Genomic DNA, 22000 nt, shown 5'->3' with positions numbered 1-22000 from the left:
CCAGGTTTCAATTCACCAGGAAATCAAGTTCTGGACAAGTGCTTTTTGTTCAGTGGTGTTCCTCACCCTTCCTTGTTTGTGTCAAAACCAGCAGGAGACTAGGAGGTGGTGGTTACATTCCCATGGGCCTGGAGCTGGAGGAAAACGTCCTGTGCTCAGTGCTAGGTGGGCTCCCTGCACTGTCAGAGATCACCAGCACCCTGAAGGGACCACATGGCGTGGGGAACATCTGGGATTGTGTTGCAGTGGGATGTGTGGTAGAATCAGGCCACTGGGAAGGCTGCTTCATGTCACCATGGTGTTCACCACACGCTAGGCAGGGCAGTCTCCCCTTGTCATGTCCTGAGGTGTCTGCAGAACTCTCTGCTCCTCTCATGCCACTCACCGCCCAGGGAAGGCTGCATAGGGAGAGGCTTCCTCTCCTGAGCTGTGCCGGGTATAAATAGCTCTTGCCGAGGGGAGCGGAAAGGGCTGCTGCCTTGCCAAGAGGCCAGAGCTGGTGGCGCAGACAGGACTGGCAGGGGTGGCAGCAGCAGGCTCCCCTCTGGGCTGTGCCTCTCAAAGCCTTCTCTGTCTCAGCTGGCTCCCTTTGAGCAGTTGCTAGGTAAAGGCAGGTGTGTCAGCTGAAGTAGTGGAAATTTCTATTCATCTTATAAATAGTTGAACAACCCGACTCGGTGAAATGTGAAACGAGCAAACATCCCATCTTATCCTTGGAGGGCAGATCGGGATTCAGTCTATAGTGCTGTCATGTCAACTGTGTCAGTGCTGCTGTTCATGATGCCAAGACCCTATAACTTATTCATGTGAACACAGCAAACAAAGGTTTAGCTTAACTGAGTGATGAACATTCCTCCACTTGCAGCTTTCTCCACAGCTAGATGCAAAAAGTGCAGAGGTCACTTAATCTGTGACAGAAATAGACTGCACCATCTTTGGGGTCAGTATGTTTTGCAAGTATAGTAATATGATTGCAGGCAGGCCTGAGGGCTTCAGGCACAGCGTCCTTGGTAGCAGGAGAAAATATCATTAAAATCATCACACAGCTTGGCTGGCTTGCTTGAAATTATAAATTTCCCTTCTAATCATGTTTATACCCTAGGCTATTAGCAGGATTTTTCCTGCTGCTAAGCCCTCATGCTTCTTGTCGAACTACACTGACCCTTGTTCTCTGGTGTATTAAGACAGATACTCACCAGTGGTTAATACTCCCTGTGAGACTGCAGGAGCTTTTCGGATCTTTCACAGTGACTGAAGGGTTTCTTCTCTTAAAAAGATGAGAATTCACAGACTGAATTTGAAGCTATACATCAGCTTGGCAATATATTAAATGGAGTTTATTGAAGGATTTCAATTGCAGTCAGTTTTAAAGAAAGGAGATATCTCTGTGATATTGCCTGGAAACGCATGTGTCTGAGTAAGCTTTCATGTAACCTCAAAGTACCTAGTCATAAATATCATCTAGTGGTCAAACCAGAGGACTGAGAGTAATGGTAACATAGATCCCAGTTCTGTCACAAACCCTTTAGCTGGACTGACTAAACCAATCCCTCCTGCATCTTCGATGATCAAATTGCCTTGGGGACACTAAGAATAACATGCACAGAAAAGCATGGTGTGCTCATTAGATGAAAAGGAGTCTGTAAGTACAAGTTTTTGCTTTCTTTTATTCCCATTTATTCTTGTTAACCGGGGGATAGGATTATGCTGATCCGTAGCTGATCTGGGCTCCCACCTCCACATGGAGGTGAAGACACTGCAACAGCCATGGGCAGTGCTTACTGCCAGTTACTTTAGTGGCAGTGACTGAATGGTATTGTCTGAAACCGGACCAGCACTACATTTACATATAAAACCAAATACATCCTTCCAGGTGACTGGCTTACTGGTGAATTATAATGCCCTTCTCTCACTTGCCCTTGCTCTGCGTAGCTGCTTCTGGACAGGAGTGTCTTGTGGCAAGTCAAAGGAGGGTGCTGTGATGAGAAGCCAATGGGGGTATGTAAATGAAACCCAATCTATTTAATATCAACTTATGTCTCTCCTGCATTCTCTATTTTGTTATATTCACATTCACAGAGAAAGAAAAATTCAGCTTTGTCAGGTTAACTGTTACTCTTAAACCCATGTTTGCCTGTAATCTGATTACATTCAGGTAAAAGGAAATCAATCAAAATTAAGAGAGATGACTGCTCAGCACAAAGCTGGTGCTTTACTCCTTAGCATGTGATGTAAGCTGTAAGTGAGCCTTGCTACCTTCCTGGGAGATTGGTAAGTAAGCAGAGCAGTCATATTTAGCAGATGTAGGAACATGAAAGCCTATAGCTACAGCATGAAGGGGGAGGATAAACAATTTATAAGTACTTGTAAGTGATGATGGCACAGCTCTGAGTTGCTGTTCTAATTTACTGCTCTCTGCTTGTCTCCCCTGCAAGCTTCAGCCAGCAGATTGCAGGACCATTGCATTTTGAGCTCTGGCAGTCTCAGACGCATGCTGAGGGCTATGCTGTATGAACCACACTTGCATTTTTGAGAGCATATACGAATAGCCTCACAAAACTCAGTGAGATCCTTTGCATAAATACTCATTCTGTGTATGGCTTACACAGCATAGTGCTTACGAAGTGAGCCACTTAACCACAAAACTCAGGAAAAGCATAAAAATACAGCCACCTTTTAAATAGAGCTACTGTAGCCCACTGGCCTCAAAAGTCCTTGTTTTTAACATGATAAATGGCCGGCTCCCAAGAGTAGTCACTACGGTTGTGGAGTGAAATCTGACACAGAATGGCAAACAAGGGTTTATTTGATGAACAGTATTGTAAGTGAATTCATGATTTTAAAACTGTATTCTCTACTGGTCTAACCAAGCACAGTGTTTTACATTGTGCAAGTAAATTACTGATGTTGACTGTTCATATGCATGTTAATAAGGTACTGCTTGAAAGTGCTACATGGTCTCTTTCAATTAGATGCAGGAAGCCATTTTTGCTGGGATTCCTCATCACCTGGATGGCAGGATAAAGATTTTTTGAGGAACTGTGTGCAGATCAAAGACCCTCTTTGAACTGTACCTAAGTATTGGTTAGGCCTGGGAAATTAATTGTTATGGGAAATGTATTTAACTGTGAGTGAATGTATATATATATATCTTAAAGCAGGAGAAAGGAAATTGTAGTTTCCTTAGAACTTCAAAGGGAGGAAACTTTATAACAAAAAACTAATATACATCTTCACATAACACTTCAGATTTTGTGTCTCCTGCCATTGTGTAATCTTGCATCAAAGGATGCCTAGGTTAGTACTCAAGGGAAGCCATCAGCAAGGAGAGCAGCACAAGCTATGGAGGGAGTGAGAAACAGAGCTATCAAAAGGATTTGGGATTGAGGAACAAAAGATTGAATAAATTATTTTTTTCCCCATATTCAATCTTTATAGATGAAGAACAGCTTTAAGAAGTTGTTTAAACATGTCATGTGACATAGTTACTCTAAAAAAGTCCATAAATATTCATATATTATCAAAGTGATAGTTTTATTGTACTTGCACATTGTGTGGGATTTGCTTCCCACCAATATTCATGAAACTTCTTAGACTCAGTTACTTTCAAGCAAATGTTGAGACATACTTTTGATTGTCAAATTTTAAATTATTTTGCCATCCACCAAAGATGGCAGAAAATCAGTAGTAGATTCAGAAGTTATTAAAGGAACTAATAGATAAACCTTGGCATCATATAATCCTTTTTTCCAACAGCGACAGACAAAATCAAAATATACTTTGGAAGTATTCTCCTCCTTGGTTTCTTCTTGGTGTCTGCAAAAAATTCATGCCCCCTAAAACTTCAGAGACTGCTTTAAAGAAAGCTAAAAATGTTCTTGATGCTCTTTACCAGAGAGAGCAAAAGGAAGCCAGGCCAACCCACCAAAGAAGGCTGCTAGGCTGAAGGTATAGACAGTATGATTGCTGAGCTCTAACGTACTGGAAGTGTACTGCTTGTCTGCTGTGCTATATCTTCTGTATATTCCCTTTATCAGCAGTAAATGGGACATTTTTGACTTACAGAGACTAAAGTTAACTTGTTTTCTTATTACTAGACAAGAGAAGTACACACTTGCCATTATCAGTAACTCATCATTCACCACTGGGAACATGATGTGGTGCCCACTAAGTCCTTGTGGAGCGCAGTGAATATTTTGGCATCATAAATGTTGATCTGGTTCCTACAAAGAACTTAGAAAACAGATGGGATGGAATCCTAAAAATGTGTATATACCATTCAGCTATTTGGCTGTAAAGAAAGCTCAGTGGCTCATGGGAGAAGATTTTGCTATATAAAGACTTTTTTCCTCTCCCTTTTTCTATCCATGGTGTTACAGAGTAAGCCAATATGGTCTGAGGTCACAGAGCAGGAGAAGAAAAGAGACTCCATCTGCAGTATGTGCAAACCCTGTCTCTGTGACAAGCGAGTGTTGTAACACTCAGTCAAGCAAAGTTAGCTCTCTACCTGCAAATCTCTGTTTTAAAATATCAAACTGTAACACTACAAAGCTTTAGAGAAAGTCAATTTGATTCTACCTTTCTTGATTCCGTAGGAATCTATGTAAAGCACCTGTTTAGTACACTGATCTCCTGAGGGCCTTTTTTTTTTTTTTGGTTTACAAACCCCAGCTTCTCACAGAAGAGGCTATGATGTCTCCTCAACAGCATTCTATGTTTCTCCCTGCTCTGTAAGAAGTTCCTCTTCTGAGGATCTCAGCTGAGTCAGAACTCCATTGAGATTTATGGCTTAGCATGAACACAGGAAGGAAAGCAGAGAAAGGGGATATTGTGCCCTGCTGTACTGCTGCTTTCAGACTAGCCAAATAATTTCTGGAAACTGGGACAAGTCAGGCCAGGCATTAATAAAGCTCAGAGCTGTATCACATCCTTATGGAGCTCCTAGATCTGCTGCTGAGCAGCTGCAAGGGGAACCAGATCAAAGGCAATGAATATTTGTGCGCTACAAGGAGGATGGGAAGCTGCGCTCCACTGAGACGCAGCTGCCCATGCTAAAGAGGATTCCAGTTTTGAGGAAGCTATTTCCTTTGAATTGCTTAGGTCCTGATGTTACTGTTCCAAATATTTAGAGGATGCCTTGGATGGCCCTGCTCTGTGGTGCTCCTAAGGAGAAGGAAATGAAGGACTCAACATTTTGTCTGAGAATTTTTCAGTGCTCACTGATGATAGCAAAGAGCCATGTAAAGGCTGTTTACTCTGGCACAAAAAAAAAATGCCAGTAATGTAAAGGGAACAGAGCTTTCTCCAATTTTTTTTCCCCTTATTGCATGAAAATGGTATGACTGAAGGCTGTACGCTAACAGTTAATGTACTTTAAAACACACCCAGGCCTACAGGGTTTACTTATGTTTGAAGAAAGATACAATTCCATGTGAGTCCTATCTAGGGATGGCCAAAAATATCACTAGGTGAACTGAGTATGTCACTTTTGGCAAGTTTATGTCCAAGTCAGCTAGTCATAGGTGTCAATGCAGTTCTCAAGAGGTTCTTGGGGTATGGCTGAAACATACCATGGATTGTATTCTTATTGGTGGTCAAATCCATGTTGAAAATCTGTATATTCAACTTTCAGAATAACAGCCCTTTTCTCTCCATCATGACTCTTACAACATGGAGCTGGGTCAGATGATTTTCCAGGCAATGTAGAGACAGCAGTTTGGGAATAACATTGAGGACTTTATGCACAGAATTCTGGTGCTTGGTGAAAACAGAATTATTCTTGTTAGTTTTATCTCATCTTCTATATTGAGTTGTAAGGAATGAAAAAACAGTGTTACAAGGTCAGTTCCTGCTGTAATTATTTAAAAGTATGTAATCTCAGGGGTTATGGTTTTTTCTATTGTATCAGACCTTGCTTTTAAGCAGTTGCACCCTGAATACTCTGATGCCTGATGGACTGTGTGCCTGGTCTGTCTTTCTTCTGGCAAACATTCAAAGCATAAGAAATTATCTATGCTTCTGGTAGGCTAATGAAATTAATGCTGATCCTTGACATCTTTATTGGTTTTGACTTACCACTTCACAAATCATTTTACGGAAGAGTGCAAGCAACAAAAAATAGCACATACATTTGCTAAAATATCCTGCTATGTAGATATGGAATGTTACAGGAAAAAGATAAGCTAAGCTGGGGTTATATGTCCACCTACTGTTTTCAAGAGTAGAGTAAAACTCAAGAATAAACTGACAAGTAAAGAGCTCTCAACCACACGGTGAAACTGGATTACTTCTATTAACAGTAATTATTATTTTTTTCCATGCTGCCATTGACACAACTGACAAACCTTTTGGTCAGTTGTCTCACTGCAGTGAGAGCACTTGCAGTAGGAAAAATTACTAAAAAATAAACAGATGACTAGAAATAGCATTTTCTTCATTTCTGCTCCATGCATTTCTGCATGTGATGCTAGTAAGCTCTAGCTCCTGGGTTAATGTTGACAAAACAATGCTGTAAAAGAATAAAATAAAAATAACAACAAAAAAAAATATGTATCCCGGCATTAGATTTCCTTTCTGTTATGTTCCTAATGTTTCTCCCTTCTCATTTTTAGAAACATACAATAGACCTTTAAAAATGTGGAGCTGCTTTCAGAATTGCTATCGTCATCTAGATCAATTTGTAATAAAGTCCTGCCTCCAAATCTATTCTAATTTCAATGTACACACTCTGCTGGCTGTTTGCCAGCATGGAGTTCAGAAATAATATGTCCATTTAGTTACAGATGCACAGATTTCCCTGGGATGATAGATTGGGGCTGCTTTAATACTCCCAAACTTACTGCATGTTTATGCATTCACTAATGTCACTCGTTGTGATATTTAGAAGCTGGGTATAAGAATGACACATGGGGGGGAAAGAGCAGAAGTTGCACATGCTCTTCAAGAGGGCTGAAGCTTCGAGTCTTATTTCCCTGCCCTGAGTTGATAGCCTTCCACCTCAAATGACTGTACATAACATGAATAGAAAATTAGGCTGGGCTAATCTAATTAGAAACAAGCTGGTCACAGCCAGCTACTGTGAATCTCTAAGGTCTTATAAACTGTTTTTTATAAGTATTTGACATTTCTACTGGGTACTATACATAACTCTCTGTTGTTATAAAGTGCAGCACACTGTGCAAGGAAAACAGTCTGTATGCATTGACTTGTATGCTCATTGGTTTGGTTCCCCCTCTCCCCCGAACTGGTACAGAGATGTGGAGTATCTGGGATATTTCCAGAAAAGGGGTGAATTAATAGCTTTGGATGATTTTTCCATATAATCAATTTTTATATACTTCTGTCCAATTATTTGAGGACTGGATCTTTCGCAAAGGCTGAATCTAATGTCAGGGTAAATACTTTCCAATGTGGTTAGAATTTTTTTTGGTGCTTCACTTGTGGTATGTTAGGTAGTTGAGTGCTGTTAGAAACATCACCTTTAGCAAACCCTGAATAAACCCTTAATAACAGCTGTCAGTCTACAATGCAGGCAATCTCAATAAATGGAATAAAGTTAACAGAGAAGCTCAGAATTTTCATTTACATTAGAAAGTAATAGAAAGAACAAAATACTTGGTTAAAGATAATTATGAATATTTAACCAATAATGTAGGCAAGAATAAACGCAGAGACTTCTAATGTGTCTGTTGTGCGATGACAATGTTTAAGACATTCCTGTTTTCACCAATATTAAATACAAACACATGTTTTGACCATATGAATGATATATGGACTGGATTCTTTGCTGTTCTGAGTTTCTTAGTTTGCTAAAGAGGAGACTGTCGTGACCCTCATCTCAGTTTGTGAGCAGGGGCACAAATGATCTGCTTCCCTTGTAAGAGAGTGGAAACATGCAGAGCAGTGGCATCACCATTGTCTCAGAGACACAATTGAAATAAGGAACACAAGTGCACAGCTTTATCTGTCTCAATGCTGGCTGTATGAAGAGATTCAAGTTGGGGTTGTTACAATTAAAGGCCTATGTTGCAATGTCTGCTGGTGAGCTGGTTCTTCTCAGCTTTCTACAGTTTCATTGGAAAAAATAGGCATTTCTAGAGCACAATTATTAAGATTTATTTTAGACAATATGACCTGAATCACTCTAAAAATGTTTATATCTGTTGAGGGGAGCCAGGAACATTTCTTCAGACATACATGTCTGCATAATAGATATGTAAAGTCAATGAAATGAATCCTATGTCTCATTCCCATTTAGGGAATAATAGAGGCACCTACATTAAAAACTCTTGACTTGTTACTGAAGTTGTTTAACTAGATATTTATACTACACAGTAAAGTTTTAGTTTCAAATCTCCTACAAGACATTGCTAAAGTGAGTTTGCTTTTTGAAAAGTTAGCATTTAATAAAACCGTGACTCTGATCATAATGTGCCTGTAGAACAGTTTGGACTCAAAATAAGTTCCCAATGTTTTAAACAGAGGATATAGGCTTCATAAGCATTCTTAAATTAAATGAATTGAGAGTGCAGAAAAATATGTAGACAGACCAAAAGCAAAGAAGAAATCCCTTCTAAGTGTCCTTTTTCATGTTTCTATTGAGGTAACAAGTGTTTACAAGTATAGAATTGCTAAGGATGTGACTTGGTTAAGAAGCTTACTTGATAATTATTATTAAAAATTTTAAATTTACATCTTTGTTCTGTGGAGGCACACAATATTCTTTCAGTATTTCATAGATAAATTTAGAAGAATGAACCTAATTAGAAACTCATGTTTAGCTTGGCTATTCTTATCTCCAGCTCCATCTTTTTCTAGCAATCTAGCAGAATTACTAGCTTCAATTGTCAAAATTCACTTGCCACACATAAAATCTATTTTATATGTCACCTCTTCACTTTTGTGCAAATCAAAGCATGTGGGTGGACATGAGCTCAAAAAGGGCTGAGTAGCTGTGTGACCTGAGCCATGCCATGGCACATGGGATGGTATGCTTATCAAATCTGATAGTGACACTTGGGTGCTACTGCAACTTGGAGCTTGGCTTATGCCTAAATATCTTGTGTGTGAATGATTGCTCATTAAGTTCTCCTGTAAAAATTAATTTGCAATAATAATGAAAGAAGCAAACAGTCATTTTCTTTGTAGAGCACCTATATTCCATAATAAATTAATCTCTAAAATGCTGTGCTAAGCAAGTTCTATCACATGCCAATTTTTTTGTTCTTCTTATAATGAATAATCACAAGGATACAGTGTATTGACAAATATTACCATTAGAGAATAAGAGAGAGAAGTTGTTCTTATCTCAGAGAAAAGGAAATGTATTTTGGAAATGAAGTAGCTAAGATACAATAAATTAGGTTTAACCCTCACTTGTAGCTATACAGGGATGTTTGTCCTTCCCTAATATTAGTCTGTGAATCATTGTATCCTTTCTCTAGTAATATGGTTAAATTCCAGGGTTATCTTATTTTTTCTTCCTCTTCAGCATAGACATGAAGATTTCATTGAATTTTTTTTTTTCCAAGGTCAACAAAACATTGTTTTCTTTCTGTGATCTGGAAAAGAAAAGCACTCCTGGCCCTTAAAAATATGTATTTTCTCCTGCTGGATTCACAAAAGAAGCCTAATGAAATCTATGTGATCTAGAAGAGTTGTTTTGCAGCAAAGCTGTTTAAAATACAATCTGAGTTAACAATAACAACATTTTTTTAGATGGACAGGAGTGTATGTGAATAGAAAGAACTATTCAACACAGGAAGATTACTTCAATTTACACATTGGTCATCAGTGTAGATAACATATGTGTAGCTGTCCAGGCCTAATGTCTTTTAGTGTACGTCTCCATCCTGGCATGAATAAAACCACACCATATTTTGCTACTCCCTGTTCATTCTGCTGAGAGGGAGTTGGGGGAATTTCTGGCTGAATTGCACAAACAAATAAAACTTGATAGTATTAATTCCAATTTACAGTGGGAGTGGTAGTCTGTTTGCTTACTAAATTTCAGGATAAGTTTTCCATGGACATTTCATTTGGTGAAAGTAAATTTCATATCTGCTTACAGGAGGGATATTGTTACCCTGTGTACTAAATGTGCTTGCAGACATTCACTTACAAATTGCACACATCTGGTGTTTTGGTGAAGTTAGCAAAACTCTGCTAATGCTATGTACCAATAGTAAATAACTTATCTGAGGTATCTGGTTGTTTCCCAGTTATGAGTTAAAGAAAGTCTAACACTTTCCTTCAATTACTTTTGAGTTTGTAATTAAATCCATATGAGACGAACTGATTGGTGGATTGGGGTGAATAAAATGCTAATAAAAACAACTCTAATTTCCTGGTCATTCACTGTTTTCTTTCCCTTGTGCACCAGTGGCTATTCCAGAGGTTACTGCCAGATCTGCAGCCATGTCCCCTAGGGCTTTGGTCTTGACACATCTTTAAAAATAAACAGGATAGAGGATATGGACAAGCAAATCAGTTACACAGGACCAAATAAAGTTTCAGAAGCACCACCACCATCCCATGGATCTTCTTGCATCTCAGAACCTTGCTTTTACCATGTACCAGGGAATAAGGAAATGGTGAGGTAGAGCTTAATTCCCACTCTCACTTATTTTGGGATCTTTCTGACTGAATCCTAAGCTTGGTTAAATGCAAATTCTGCTGTATACTACTTTAAAGTTACCTTAAACATTCCCATCACCTTAATGAAGTTGAAATCAAGCCCGTAGATTGGCATCTCAAAGGAAAATGTGGGCACTACAATAAAATTATGTGGGTGAATCAGTAGGTGTCAGACTGCTGAGTCCATAATGAATAATTATCTCAGCATAATTATTATATGTACTGTTTTTCAGACAGATGTAAAACTGAGATCCTTTTGTGTCTTGGTAATTAAAAACACATCTCTTATGCGACTGCACCTTACAGAAAGAGTAAAAATTCTCTTTTGGAGAATATGGTCTGCTAATAGTATCCAAGGCTGCATAAAGAACTATCATATTGATCATTAGAATTGGCTGTCCTATATAATTTTCTCTTCCAGAATATCTGATACTAATTTTTGCATTTTCATTGCAGTTTATACATGTATTTTGTAGAAGAAGCTCATATTGTACTCATGAAGCTCGTGTTGTACTTTCTTTGATACATTTTTTTAGTTGTATGAAAATCCTGTACGAACAGGGTTTTGATGCTCTTCCTGGATCAGATTTGATATAATTTTGTGTTCAAAAATCAAAAGCAACTTGATTCATTCATGGGATAAAAATACAAAGACACAACTTCTGTTTCAGGAAATCCTTGAATTACAAACTGGTAAAAATTGGGAGAATATTCTTAAGATATATTCCTGAATGATCCCTCTGTTCTTAAACTTTTCCCTCAATATCTGCTGTTGACCAATCAGAACAATACCTGAGGCTATACATACTTTTTATTTTGTTCAGAATGACCATGTTTAGTTTTCTATGTAATATACTGTAATTGCTGAAAAGAAATATTCTACCATTGGGACTTCTCACCAAGGCAAGGAAGCAAATCTTCTTTTCAAAAAAATATGGAAAATTTAAATAGATATTTTTCTCCTAAAAAGTTACATAAGAAACTTTTTTCTATAGAAATATTCCTCATCTATTTTATTACCAAAATGGGCATCTCTTATCAAGATGTTTTGCACTTTCTGTAAGTTATGGCAGTTTTTTGGACATCATTCCTTGGTCTGCCCTTGGGGCTATTATGGGAAATTGGATGCAGGATAATAGTTTCTCATGTTCTATCCAACCATTTCAGCATATTCTCTTTTGCATTTGCTAGGTGCCAATGCAATTATTTTGAGTGGAAGAGTCACGAGGAAACAAATTAGATGAAGCATAGCTAAAACCATTTTCATGCATCTATCCCAGAGATAACACTTAAAGGATACTTTTCTGAAGAACAGTAAGTCTGTCTAAATAAAACTGGGTTACTGACCTGCTGGTTGGAGTCAGATGAAAAAATTTTCATAGTGTACACTGACAAACTGGGATTTTTCTAAAATTTTCCTGTCATTATTTAGTGACTGTAGCTAGTATAAGGGCTGCTTTTGGCTTTATCTTCGACTGCTCATAGACTATTCCTGTGCTGCCTATCAAAGTATGACTTTGAATTGAATATATTTTTTATTTCTGGCAAAATTGGAAGAAAAAGGGATAGAAGACATAAAACATCCAACTCTGAAGTCAGGCACAAAAACTGAGAATGTGGAGATGAAATTTACCTGACATTTTTCTATCTTCGTGACTGGGATGTGAAAGAAAAGGAGAGTGTCCATGATTGTTATCTGGAGAAAAAAAAGCCTCATGCTTTAGCGATGCAAACATCAGAATCTCATGTAAGTCTATGGTAACATGCTGCATTTGCTTGGTGACAACACATGATGAGGTGACTATAAACAAAACAACAGTTATTTATGCTGGCTGAAGTTTGATGATAAATGAGGAATGAAATTTTGAGCTTATCAAGAAATCAGCAAGATAGCTGTGTCTTTGGTTAGGTTATGATTAAGAAGGAAACTTGGTGCACTGGAACTAATATTTCAGACTGCGTGGAAAATTACAGAGTATGTATACCCAGGTCTTGAACCTGCTACTATGTTTCAAGGAGTGAATAATGAAATTGGAAATTTATTACATATAACATAAACTTTAGCATATTTCCATATGTCTGCTGGGCTGTGTGTGGAAGAGTGGGCATCAGCTCTGGCAGTTAGTCAGTTGTGGTCTGCAGTGAGCTACCCCGGGGGCTCAGGTGTACCCTGTGCTGATCAAACTGCGAGACCTGGACTTGCCATCAGGCATTATCAAAATAAAGAGATATGTTATGTGCTTGGAGAGGTACAGAATAAGGCAGTTCTCAAGCAGGAGGCCGAAGTGTGTTTTTCTCCTGTGTTTGCCAAGCGCATTTACACACGAAGTTCTTGGCCACCACTTGTGCAGTCTTCCTTTGGAAGCATTTTCCATCTGTCATGCTCACATGCAAAAAAACCCCCGCTGATTCCGTCCCCACCCTTGAAATGGAACCTCTCTTTGTCTCTTACAGCTTTCGACAAGACTTTTATTAAAGAGACAGAGAGGAGAGGAAAAATGCATGCAAGGTGCTTTCTAGCATTTCATATCAAGAGCTGCAGCCAACAGGATCACAAATGCCTGTGATGGCAAAGAGAGAGGGATTCAGTTTCACCTTTACTCCTCTTTTCATCCACTAGAAATCCTCCCTTTATCTGCAGCACTCTAAGCTCCATCAGCTGCTTCATCCAGCCTACTAAGAATTAAGAGTCTCTTTATCTGTGGCAGTCAAACAAAGTGCAGCTAGAAACACTGCCTTCTCCCATACTTAGATCTGCATGAGAAATACCAGCCACCCTCTTCACAAAAGTAGCAAAAAATAGTTTTAAATATTATTTCTAGCAATATTCCCTCTTATACTTTACTCACATCAAGAGTAAAATGGCTAAAAAAAAAGAAAAAAATCACTGGAAAAATATATGAGAGGATAGGCACCCTAAGACTCATCAGTGATGATGCAGGGGAAATACATAGCTCTCGTACATCTCCTTTCTTCAAAATTTTAATTATTTTGCAAATAAACCACTCTCTTGTATAATGACTGTGACTTTCAAAGGACAATCTTTGTGACAGCACTTCATAATTTGTATAAGACATATACCAAATAGACATTAGGGTAACTAGATAATTTCAACAAATTTGGTCTTTCTTTAATAGAATTTCCTTGATTTAAATTTCTGCTTCACATACCATCTGAAAAGAGGCTGTATATTCAGAAAAATGGAGTGGTAAGGCCTGCTTAAAAGACTGGCTGCTGTGCCTATCACTGACAGTGAATATCTGAAATTTCTGTCGTAATTTAGCTATATTTTGATAATAGGGACTTTTAAAATTATTTTTAAGTATATTGGAAATATATCTAGCTCTTGCTTTTCAGAAGGATTTTTTGGCTTTCCCTGTCTAATTTCCCCTCTTAATTCTACACAAGCCATTTCTCTCAAGGCACTGAAAACAACAGGTTAGAACATTTTCCATGCACACATATTGGACTGCTGCATATTAACTGGGCTTCTTCGACTCTCCTGCCTGACACCATAGAGTGTGTCAGGCTGGGCCAACAAGGCTTTGCTTTGTCTCATTATAATGGAAAGCACAATCAGCTGGTGCAGTGAAAAAAATTTATCAGGGATAAAGAAAACAAGTTATTCAGGGGAAATGATCCATAACTGTTTGTTATTGAAGCCTTTAAGAATTACTTGTATAAGAAGAAAGGAATTGCATCATAAATTTAACTCCTTGGTTCGTTCTCAGAACAAGTGAATCAGGGCAAAACTATCCTGGGAGCCAAAACACACAAATGCTGAACATGCTCTTCAGCGGGCCTCTTAAATGTGTTTTACTGAATTTAATGCTATCACCAATTCATTCCATATTGGAAGAAAAAGAAAGTGTCAACCACATGAAAGTATCCTTCCTTTGGAGAAGACAGAAGACAGAACATGAATTGGAAAAATTCCTTTGAGACCTCTCCCTTCACCAGTCAAAAAAAAAAGAATACAAATCCAATTATGCTGTTAACTGAAACCACACAGGCACAAACTGGTACTCCTAGCTTACCAGGCCTGTTGCAGAGATCATCATATTCTTTTCCACAAGTCCTTTCAATATTTTTCAATAGTTGCTGTACACTGTTATCCAGCATCCATTTCACTTTTTGGCTGAGGAATTCATGTTTTGCACGGCCAAGAGAGGAAAGGGTAGCACAACATGGCAAAAAGGCAAGATAAGTCTTGCAGTACCCTTTGATCTCTGTGGTCTACTGCCTGCCAGCCGTGATTCCAAGCAGAGTGCAGATGCACACACATGGATAAACACTGCCAGTCTCCCTCTTCTTCCCTGCAGTTGACTTTGCCTTGCCACCTGTCCTCATACCACAGGAAGATATTCCTTATTCCTAGGCATGCAGGAAGGAGGCTGCTGTTAGGATATGGGGGCAGAGGGGTTCTGTCATGTGATACTCTAACTTCCCCACAATGACTGTCTCACTGTGTCCCCCCCAGCTCGGGGAAGATTGTTGGTCACAGCCTAATATGGGCAATTGCACAGGATATGTCACACTGTGTGTGTCTGATGGACAAATTGCCATGGTAATTGCCTATCCGCATATTTATATCACTGAGCAATCAAGACTTTGAACAGAGTAGGATGAGAGTCAGAAACTTATATATATTTGCACCGGCAGCTAAAGCTGTAAAAGGTTGGTGCCATGTTGTTCTGTGTGACAGATTAGCTTATTATGGTCATAGGACTGAGGTTATGCCATCTTTATATTCTAATATCCTGCTTTTAATGGTTAATAACATTCAGAAACTTTTCTCTGGTCCAGATGTGGTTTCTGTCCAAATATAATTTTATTTGGAAGGTTTGAAAAAGAATGGTTCATGTTTTTTTGCTTTGTTTGTTTGTTGTTGTTGTTGTTGTTATTTTTTCCCTGATAAAAATTTATTCAGTTCTGTGCTTTGGTCAGGGATTGCTGAAAAAAGGATTTTAGTCAGACTAAATCCACCTGCTTTCTGTTGGGGTGGGCTCAGAGAGAGGCATCAGAAAGTCTTCTGTTAAAAACACATCCAACCTATATACATCGGGGCTTCATTTGTGTACAGTAACTGAATGTAGGAAAAAAAAAATGTCTCTACCAGAGAAAGCAAAAGAAGTGATGCAAGTATGAGAAAAAAACAAGGAATGTGGGTGAAGAAGGAAAATGTGTTGTGCTGTATCTGGGAATTCTGAGAAAGATAGGGAGAGAGGGGTGAATTATTCATATCTCTGATCAAAAAGGCATTACTATGTTTTAGTTGCTTCCTATTTTTATGGCCATTTTTTGGCAGCAACTTTCCCTTCTGGGAAGATCCTTGGCATAATTTCTTATTTTGTTCATTTGAAGGTTTTCTGTCAGCTTATGGTGAATCTTTCTTGCACTCCTTGACAGAGTTCTTTGCAGTGTATCTCCAAGGGCCACAGGGGACTCAGGGACCAGGGCTTTTGTTTAACTGCTATCTCTTTTGTTCAGTGCTACTTGGGATGTAAACGCAAATTTTTGTTTTCTCTCTCTCTTTTTTTTCTTTTTCTTTTTTTTAAATCTGGAAAGGAAGCATCCATGATGCTTCATAATCTTCAGCAAGTACGGACAAGGCTCAGACATTTCAGTACTTTTCTTGTGAGTACTCTGTGTGTGATATTTCCTGTTGTTGTCCTTGTTCTTAACAAAATGTTGCACACTGTTTCACAATGTGAATGATTTAACTCCTGCTCTACCCAGGGCATTGCTTTGGCGCTGACTCAAGCTTGCTTATGGTTTTAGTGGCTCAGAGCAAACCATTTCTGAACATTTTCTCACCTGTATGCATGGTTTTTTCACTGTGTATGAGTATCATGTCATTGCTGAAACTACACAAATTTTTTATAAAATATATTTTTATTCCCTATCATCAACTTGATGTGACCACACAAACCACGTACATTTTGTGTTTGCTTATCTGACTAATCTCAACACCACTACCAATTCACTCTAGGCCAAAGGTTATACAAACCCTACAGCTGACCTTTGCAGCCTCATATTTGGAATCAGGACCATGAGAATGTCTTTGCTTGAGCTTCTAACCACCATCAGCAGATAACTTCTCCAGTTCCCTAGCAACTTAGTTATGCATTGTAATTGATTTGGAGCCTATGAAGAAGAGACATTGTTGTGAAATGTGATATTACAGACTGCATACTTTTCTAATTTTTAAGTCCTATATTACATTATTGTCTTTGATGAAGGGAGTAGAAAGTTCTTTCTGACTTAGAAAGTTATTCCCAAATTCTTAAAAAGTTATTTGATTTTTTTTTTGTTAGCCAGTACTGCACAGTCTGATAATGTGAAATCTCTTGAAATCACTTTATTTTTTTCCTGAAAAGACATTTGGTGATCAAACAGTGGAAACTGAGACCTATGGATACTGCAAATATTTGCAAACACGCACATATGAAGAAAGAAGCAGTACCACCTAATAGTCTGTTTAGATGGCTCTTTATCAGTGTATTTCCATAATACCATCTCTGGTGCATAGTTATAGAACTGGACATATGGCTTTCTGTGAACAGGAACTTCCCCTTTTGAAATCTCCGGGTGAAAGATGAAGCAAGAAGTAGGTGTAGTGATCCTGACAAGGAGACCATTACACACTGAGGAGTGAGTGATCCTTGAAAGAGTTACCTTAAGCAGGCACAGACCTGTGCGATGCTACACTAAGATGTCTGTATCATGCTGCATAACCCTTTGAGCTGCAGGGCAGTCACCAGCTCATTGCAACTGAGGAGCCTGCAGGCAGCTTCCTCTCACCAGTGCTCGTGCCTCCTGCATGGCCTGCATCTAACAGTGCAGTGAATGGTGGAATCTTTTACAAAGGGTGTCTTCCCAGCTTTGCTGAACATGGATCATAGCCCGTTTGATGCTGCACCACTTGGGGTCCCCTCCCTCTACAGGGGGAGGGCCCAGCCCTCTGATCAGGCCCAGCCAGCATGGGTATATGAAAGGCAGGTCCTGCTTCACCAACCTGACCTTCTTCTATGACAAGGTCACTTGCTTAGTGGATGAGGGGAAGGCTGCGGATGTTGTCTACCTAGACTTCAGTAAAGTCCTTGACACTGTCTCCCACACAATTCTCAAGCAGAAACTAGCTGCGCATGGATAGGTGTGCTCTTCCCTGGGTGAAAAACTGACTGGATGGCTCAGAGAGAGGTGCTAAATGGAGTTAAGTACGCTTGATGACCAGTCAGTAGTGGTGTTCCCCTCAGTATTGGGGCCAGTCCTGTACAGATCATCTTTATTGATGATCTGGATGAGGGAACTGAATGCACTCTCAGTCAGTTCACAGATGACACCAAGTTGGGAAGGAGTATTGATCTGATAGAGGGTAGGAAAGCTCTGCAGAGGGATCTGACCAAGCTGGATCAATGGGCTGAGCCAATTTTATGAGGTTCAAGGCCAAGTATTGAGTCTTGTACTTGGGTCACAACAACCCCATGGAGGGCTATGGGCTTGGGGAAAAGTGGCTGGAAAGTCGCCTGGAGGAAAAGGACCCAGGGGTACAGGTTGACAGCTGGCGGAACATGAGACACCAGTGTGCCCAGGTGGCCAAGAAGGCCAATGGCATCCTGGCCTGTGTCAAGAATAGTGTGGTCAGAAGGACTAGTGAAGGATTGGCCCCCTGTACTCAGCACTGATGGGGCCCCACATTGAGTATTGTGTTCAGATTGGGCCCCTCACTACAAAGAAAGACATTGAGGGGCTGGAGCATGTCCAGAGAAGTGTAATGGTGCTGGTGAAGGTTCTGGAGTAGAAGTAATATGAGGAGCGGCTGAGGAAGCTGGGGTTGTTTAGCCTGGAGAAGAAGAGGCTCAGGGAAAACCTTATCGTTCTCTACAATTACTAAAAGCAGGTTTAGGCAGGTAGCGGTTGGTCTCTTCTCCCAGGTAACAAGGGTGAGAGGAAATGACCTCAAGTTTTGCCAGGGGAGGTTTAAATTGGATAGTACAGAAAGTTTCTTCATCAAAAGGGTTGTCAAGTGCTGAAACAGGCTGTCCAAGGAAGTGGTTGAGTCACCATCCCTAGAGGCATTTGAAAGACATGTAGATGTGGCACTTAGGGTTATGGTTCAGTGATGAACTTGGCAGTGCTTGATTAGTATTTAGACTCAATGATCTTGGAGGTATTTTCCAACCTAAATGATTCTATGATTGTCTATGCTTCTATGCTTCTATGATTCTCTCCTTGGAGTGTTAGCTCTAATAAGTAGCATTTTTAATAATACCTTCCAGAGTCTGAGTGCCTTTAGTACTGGGATCATTACAGGCCAGTACATTCTGTTGCAAAATATGAGTACAAAGCAGAATTGCTGTGAATGGTGAATATTTTCTATATATAGATCTCTCTATATATGCATCAAGATGACTTTTGATAAGACTGTTTATTGATAGGCCCAAAATACGTGTAAGACCCTGCTGTGCTAAATCTAGAAACAACAAATCTGGGAGAGCTGACTGCCTTAGGAAAACAGGAATAAATTGACAAGTAGTTTAACATATGAGATTCAAAACCCATGAAAGTCAGACTAGATCAGACTGGCTTTTATGTATGGTTAAAAGGGAAAATAGAAATTTGGTGTTCCTTCAAAAATATCAGCTATTACTGTGCAGTATATGTGACATGCAACACACCAAGAAAGCATTGTTAAAGAAGTGGCTGACAGCTTCATGCTACTAGAACACAGTTCATGATCAAACATGAGGAAATGGTCCTTACAAACATCAGTCCATTCCCAGTGGCAGGGAAATGAGAAGTTTTAGATGTGATGGAGACCCATTCTCAATATCTGAAGACACTGAGTTCTAGAGAATCACAATGCAGTTCACTTCAGGACCTGGAAAAAAATTTAATTTATAGCAAACAACAGCGCTGCAGGTCAAACAATGCAAAATATTAGTTGTCACTCAATAATCTCCAATCACCATAAATCACATGGGAAATCTAACTTGCACTGAACTTGAGGTCTGTGCATACTGGGTCTCTGGAGTGACTTATGGGATGAAGATCTGCTTGCAGTACTATGAAACAACAAAGATCTTTAGTAAATATCAAAGCTTTTGAAAATGGTAAATTTGGATGAAACCAAGTATGTGATAAAAGAACTAGAGATCTGGCTACGGAGCTTATTGCCTGCATTTACCTGCTATAAACAAATGTAAGTACACAACGGTGCCCTGCTTTGCTCATTAGCTTGGAGCTGCACCTGTGGAACACAAAAATGGGCATGCTTAGCATGAAAAAAATGTGAAAACTGTGGTGTGTGGCTTGTCACAGCACTAGGAACAAATACCAATATCAGTTATGAGAGTAGCTGTGCTGACAAAGATATGACTCATACAGTTCATTGCAGCTCAGGAATGACTAGCAGTGATCTGACTAACAATTTGTCATGGGAGAGGATCAGAATTGTTTGCCAATGAGCTTATGGGCAGCAGTAGTGAAACATCTTTGTTGTTATACCTCCCTGTGTTTCAAGACAGCTTTTCAGTTCAGTGTGGCTGCAGGTGTGAAGTATGGAATAACAATTTTACTTCTCCAGAAAAAAAAATGTGACTAAGGAGAATGCAACTCCATGAGGAAAAATGTCTCTGCCTCTCAGTTCACTGGGAATGACTTGAAAAGGCTGCTCTCAGAAACACCAACAGATTCGCTGGTGCTGACAGCGTGTGACAACCTCTCCAAGTTGAGATACGGCAGCCACACAAGCATAAAAGCCCCTGACAGTTAGAGATACATTACATAGCCCTTGTTGGCCTTCAGCCATGCTTTCTTTTTTATTTCACTGGGTTATTTTAAGACTACAGGAACCTATGTTTCCCTCTAATCAGATCTCTGTAGCTAGGTACTCTTGAAGTCTTAGGACTTCAGAAGATAGAAGAGCAAAGGAAACACAGTCAGGGAGCCTCTGACAGACAGACTATGTATTGATGCTGAAAAGACAATAAAGATGTGAATATCCAGGACACAGAACAGATGAGACTAAGTAACCAGAGAAAAGCAGGGAGAAAAAATTCCTAGAATACCGCTTTTACTGTTCTTTTATGTATTTGACATAGTTGTTACGAATCCAAAAGATCGTGTTCAGAAAAACAGAGCCTGCTCTTTGCAGCACATTGGAAACTATCATGCAGATTATTTAGCAGCGAGAAAAGTCAGTAAAAAGAAAACTCAGTGTTTGGAAGGACATGAAAGAGATCTAGAAATATTCCAGTAAGTTCTACATGCCCTAATAAGTTTTGTTGCATTGGCTGTAATGGATCAATTTGCAGCAAAGAAAGAATTATTGATTTGCTAACTGAACCTCAACTCATTGCAGTCTGTATCTGCCCAGTGGATAGGTGTGACTGTAAACAAGAGACCTGTGACCACAGGTCAGGTTGATACAGATGTGCATTTGAACAATGACTTTGAGGCTGAAGTTAAGACATGAGCATGCACACTACTTAGGAACAACATATAAACACACGAACATGTGGATTCCTAAGCATTCAAGGAATGACAAAGGCTTATTAAATGATAAAGGCTTATTAAAGCTGTCTGGATTGGAAGAAGTTGTAATGTTGAATGCAGACAGCACATATGAGTGGTAATAGTTTAAAGTTTTGTGTGGTTTTCTGTTGACTTACTGTCATTTGAGTTTAACTCTGCCTGAATGTGCTGGTGTTGGTACTTGTATTGTCCCTTTAAATCAAATTCTTCCAGTTTATGAATACTGAAACATCCTTACAGGATGTAAGGATGTATTGTGGCTGTCCTCCACAATATAATGCCACACTTCACACAGGTACAAGACTGGATCTGGTTGTACTGTATGTATGTATGTGGATATGTATTTCTTTGCTTAAACTTTGATGACTGCTTGATGCTTTTTTTGGAAAATAGAATAAATGGTGCAGTGTGTATAAATGTTGTTTCCTAGTTTTTATATGAGGATTAGAACTCCTGTCAGCATGTTTGATATTAAGATAGACTTTACGAACAAGATCTCCACTGATTCAGATTAAATAGTGATGAATGGTGTGTCCTGCATCTCATTGAGATCTGCGCAGAAATATGAAGGGAATGGCATTAAGAAATGGTTGCAGAACTGCAGCCATGCACTTTTGAATATTTCCTCAATTAATTGTGATTTTTAAAAAATCTATTGCTGAGTTTCTCAGAGTGGAATTATCCCCCAAGACATCCCAGCAGAATCATCTCTCAATGTGAAGTTTAAACTCACAAAGTACACAGTTTTTCCTGTCTCCTAACATTGTTTCTGCCCATTTTCTTTTCTTGTAACAAGGATATTGTTGCTTTTTATTCTTTCTGTTGA

General features: G+C 39.2%; 1 long non-coding RNA gene across 1 annotated transcript; it reads left to right on the top strand.

Moving 5' to 3' along the window:
- The first annotated feature begins 1440 nt into the window (after positions 1 to 1440).
- LOC135415283 (uncharacterized) lies at positions 1441 to 21591 on the top strand. Its single transcript, XR_010431050.1, has 3 exons — positions 1441 to 1642; positions 16204 to 16272; positions 20225 to 21591. It is a non-coding gene; the product is annotated as an uncharacterized LOC135415283 (long non-coding RNA).
- Positions 21592 to 22000: the final 409 nt, after the last annotated feature.

Source organism: Pseudopipra pipra, chromosome 5 (assembly GCF_036250125.1).
Source record: "Pseudopipra pipra isolate bDixPip1 chromosome 5, bDixPip1.hap1, whole genome shotgun sequence".
In the NCBI taxonomy this organism is placed as follows: Eukaryota; Metazoa; Chordata; class Aves; order Passeriformes; family Pipridae; genus Pseudopipra; species Pseudopipra pipra.
This window is presented reverse-complemented; position numbering and strand designations above follow the sequence as displayed.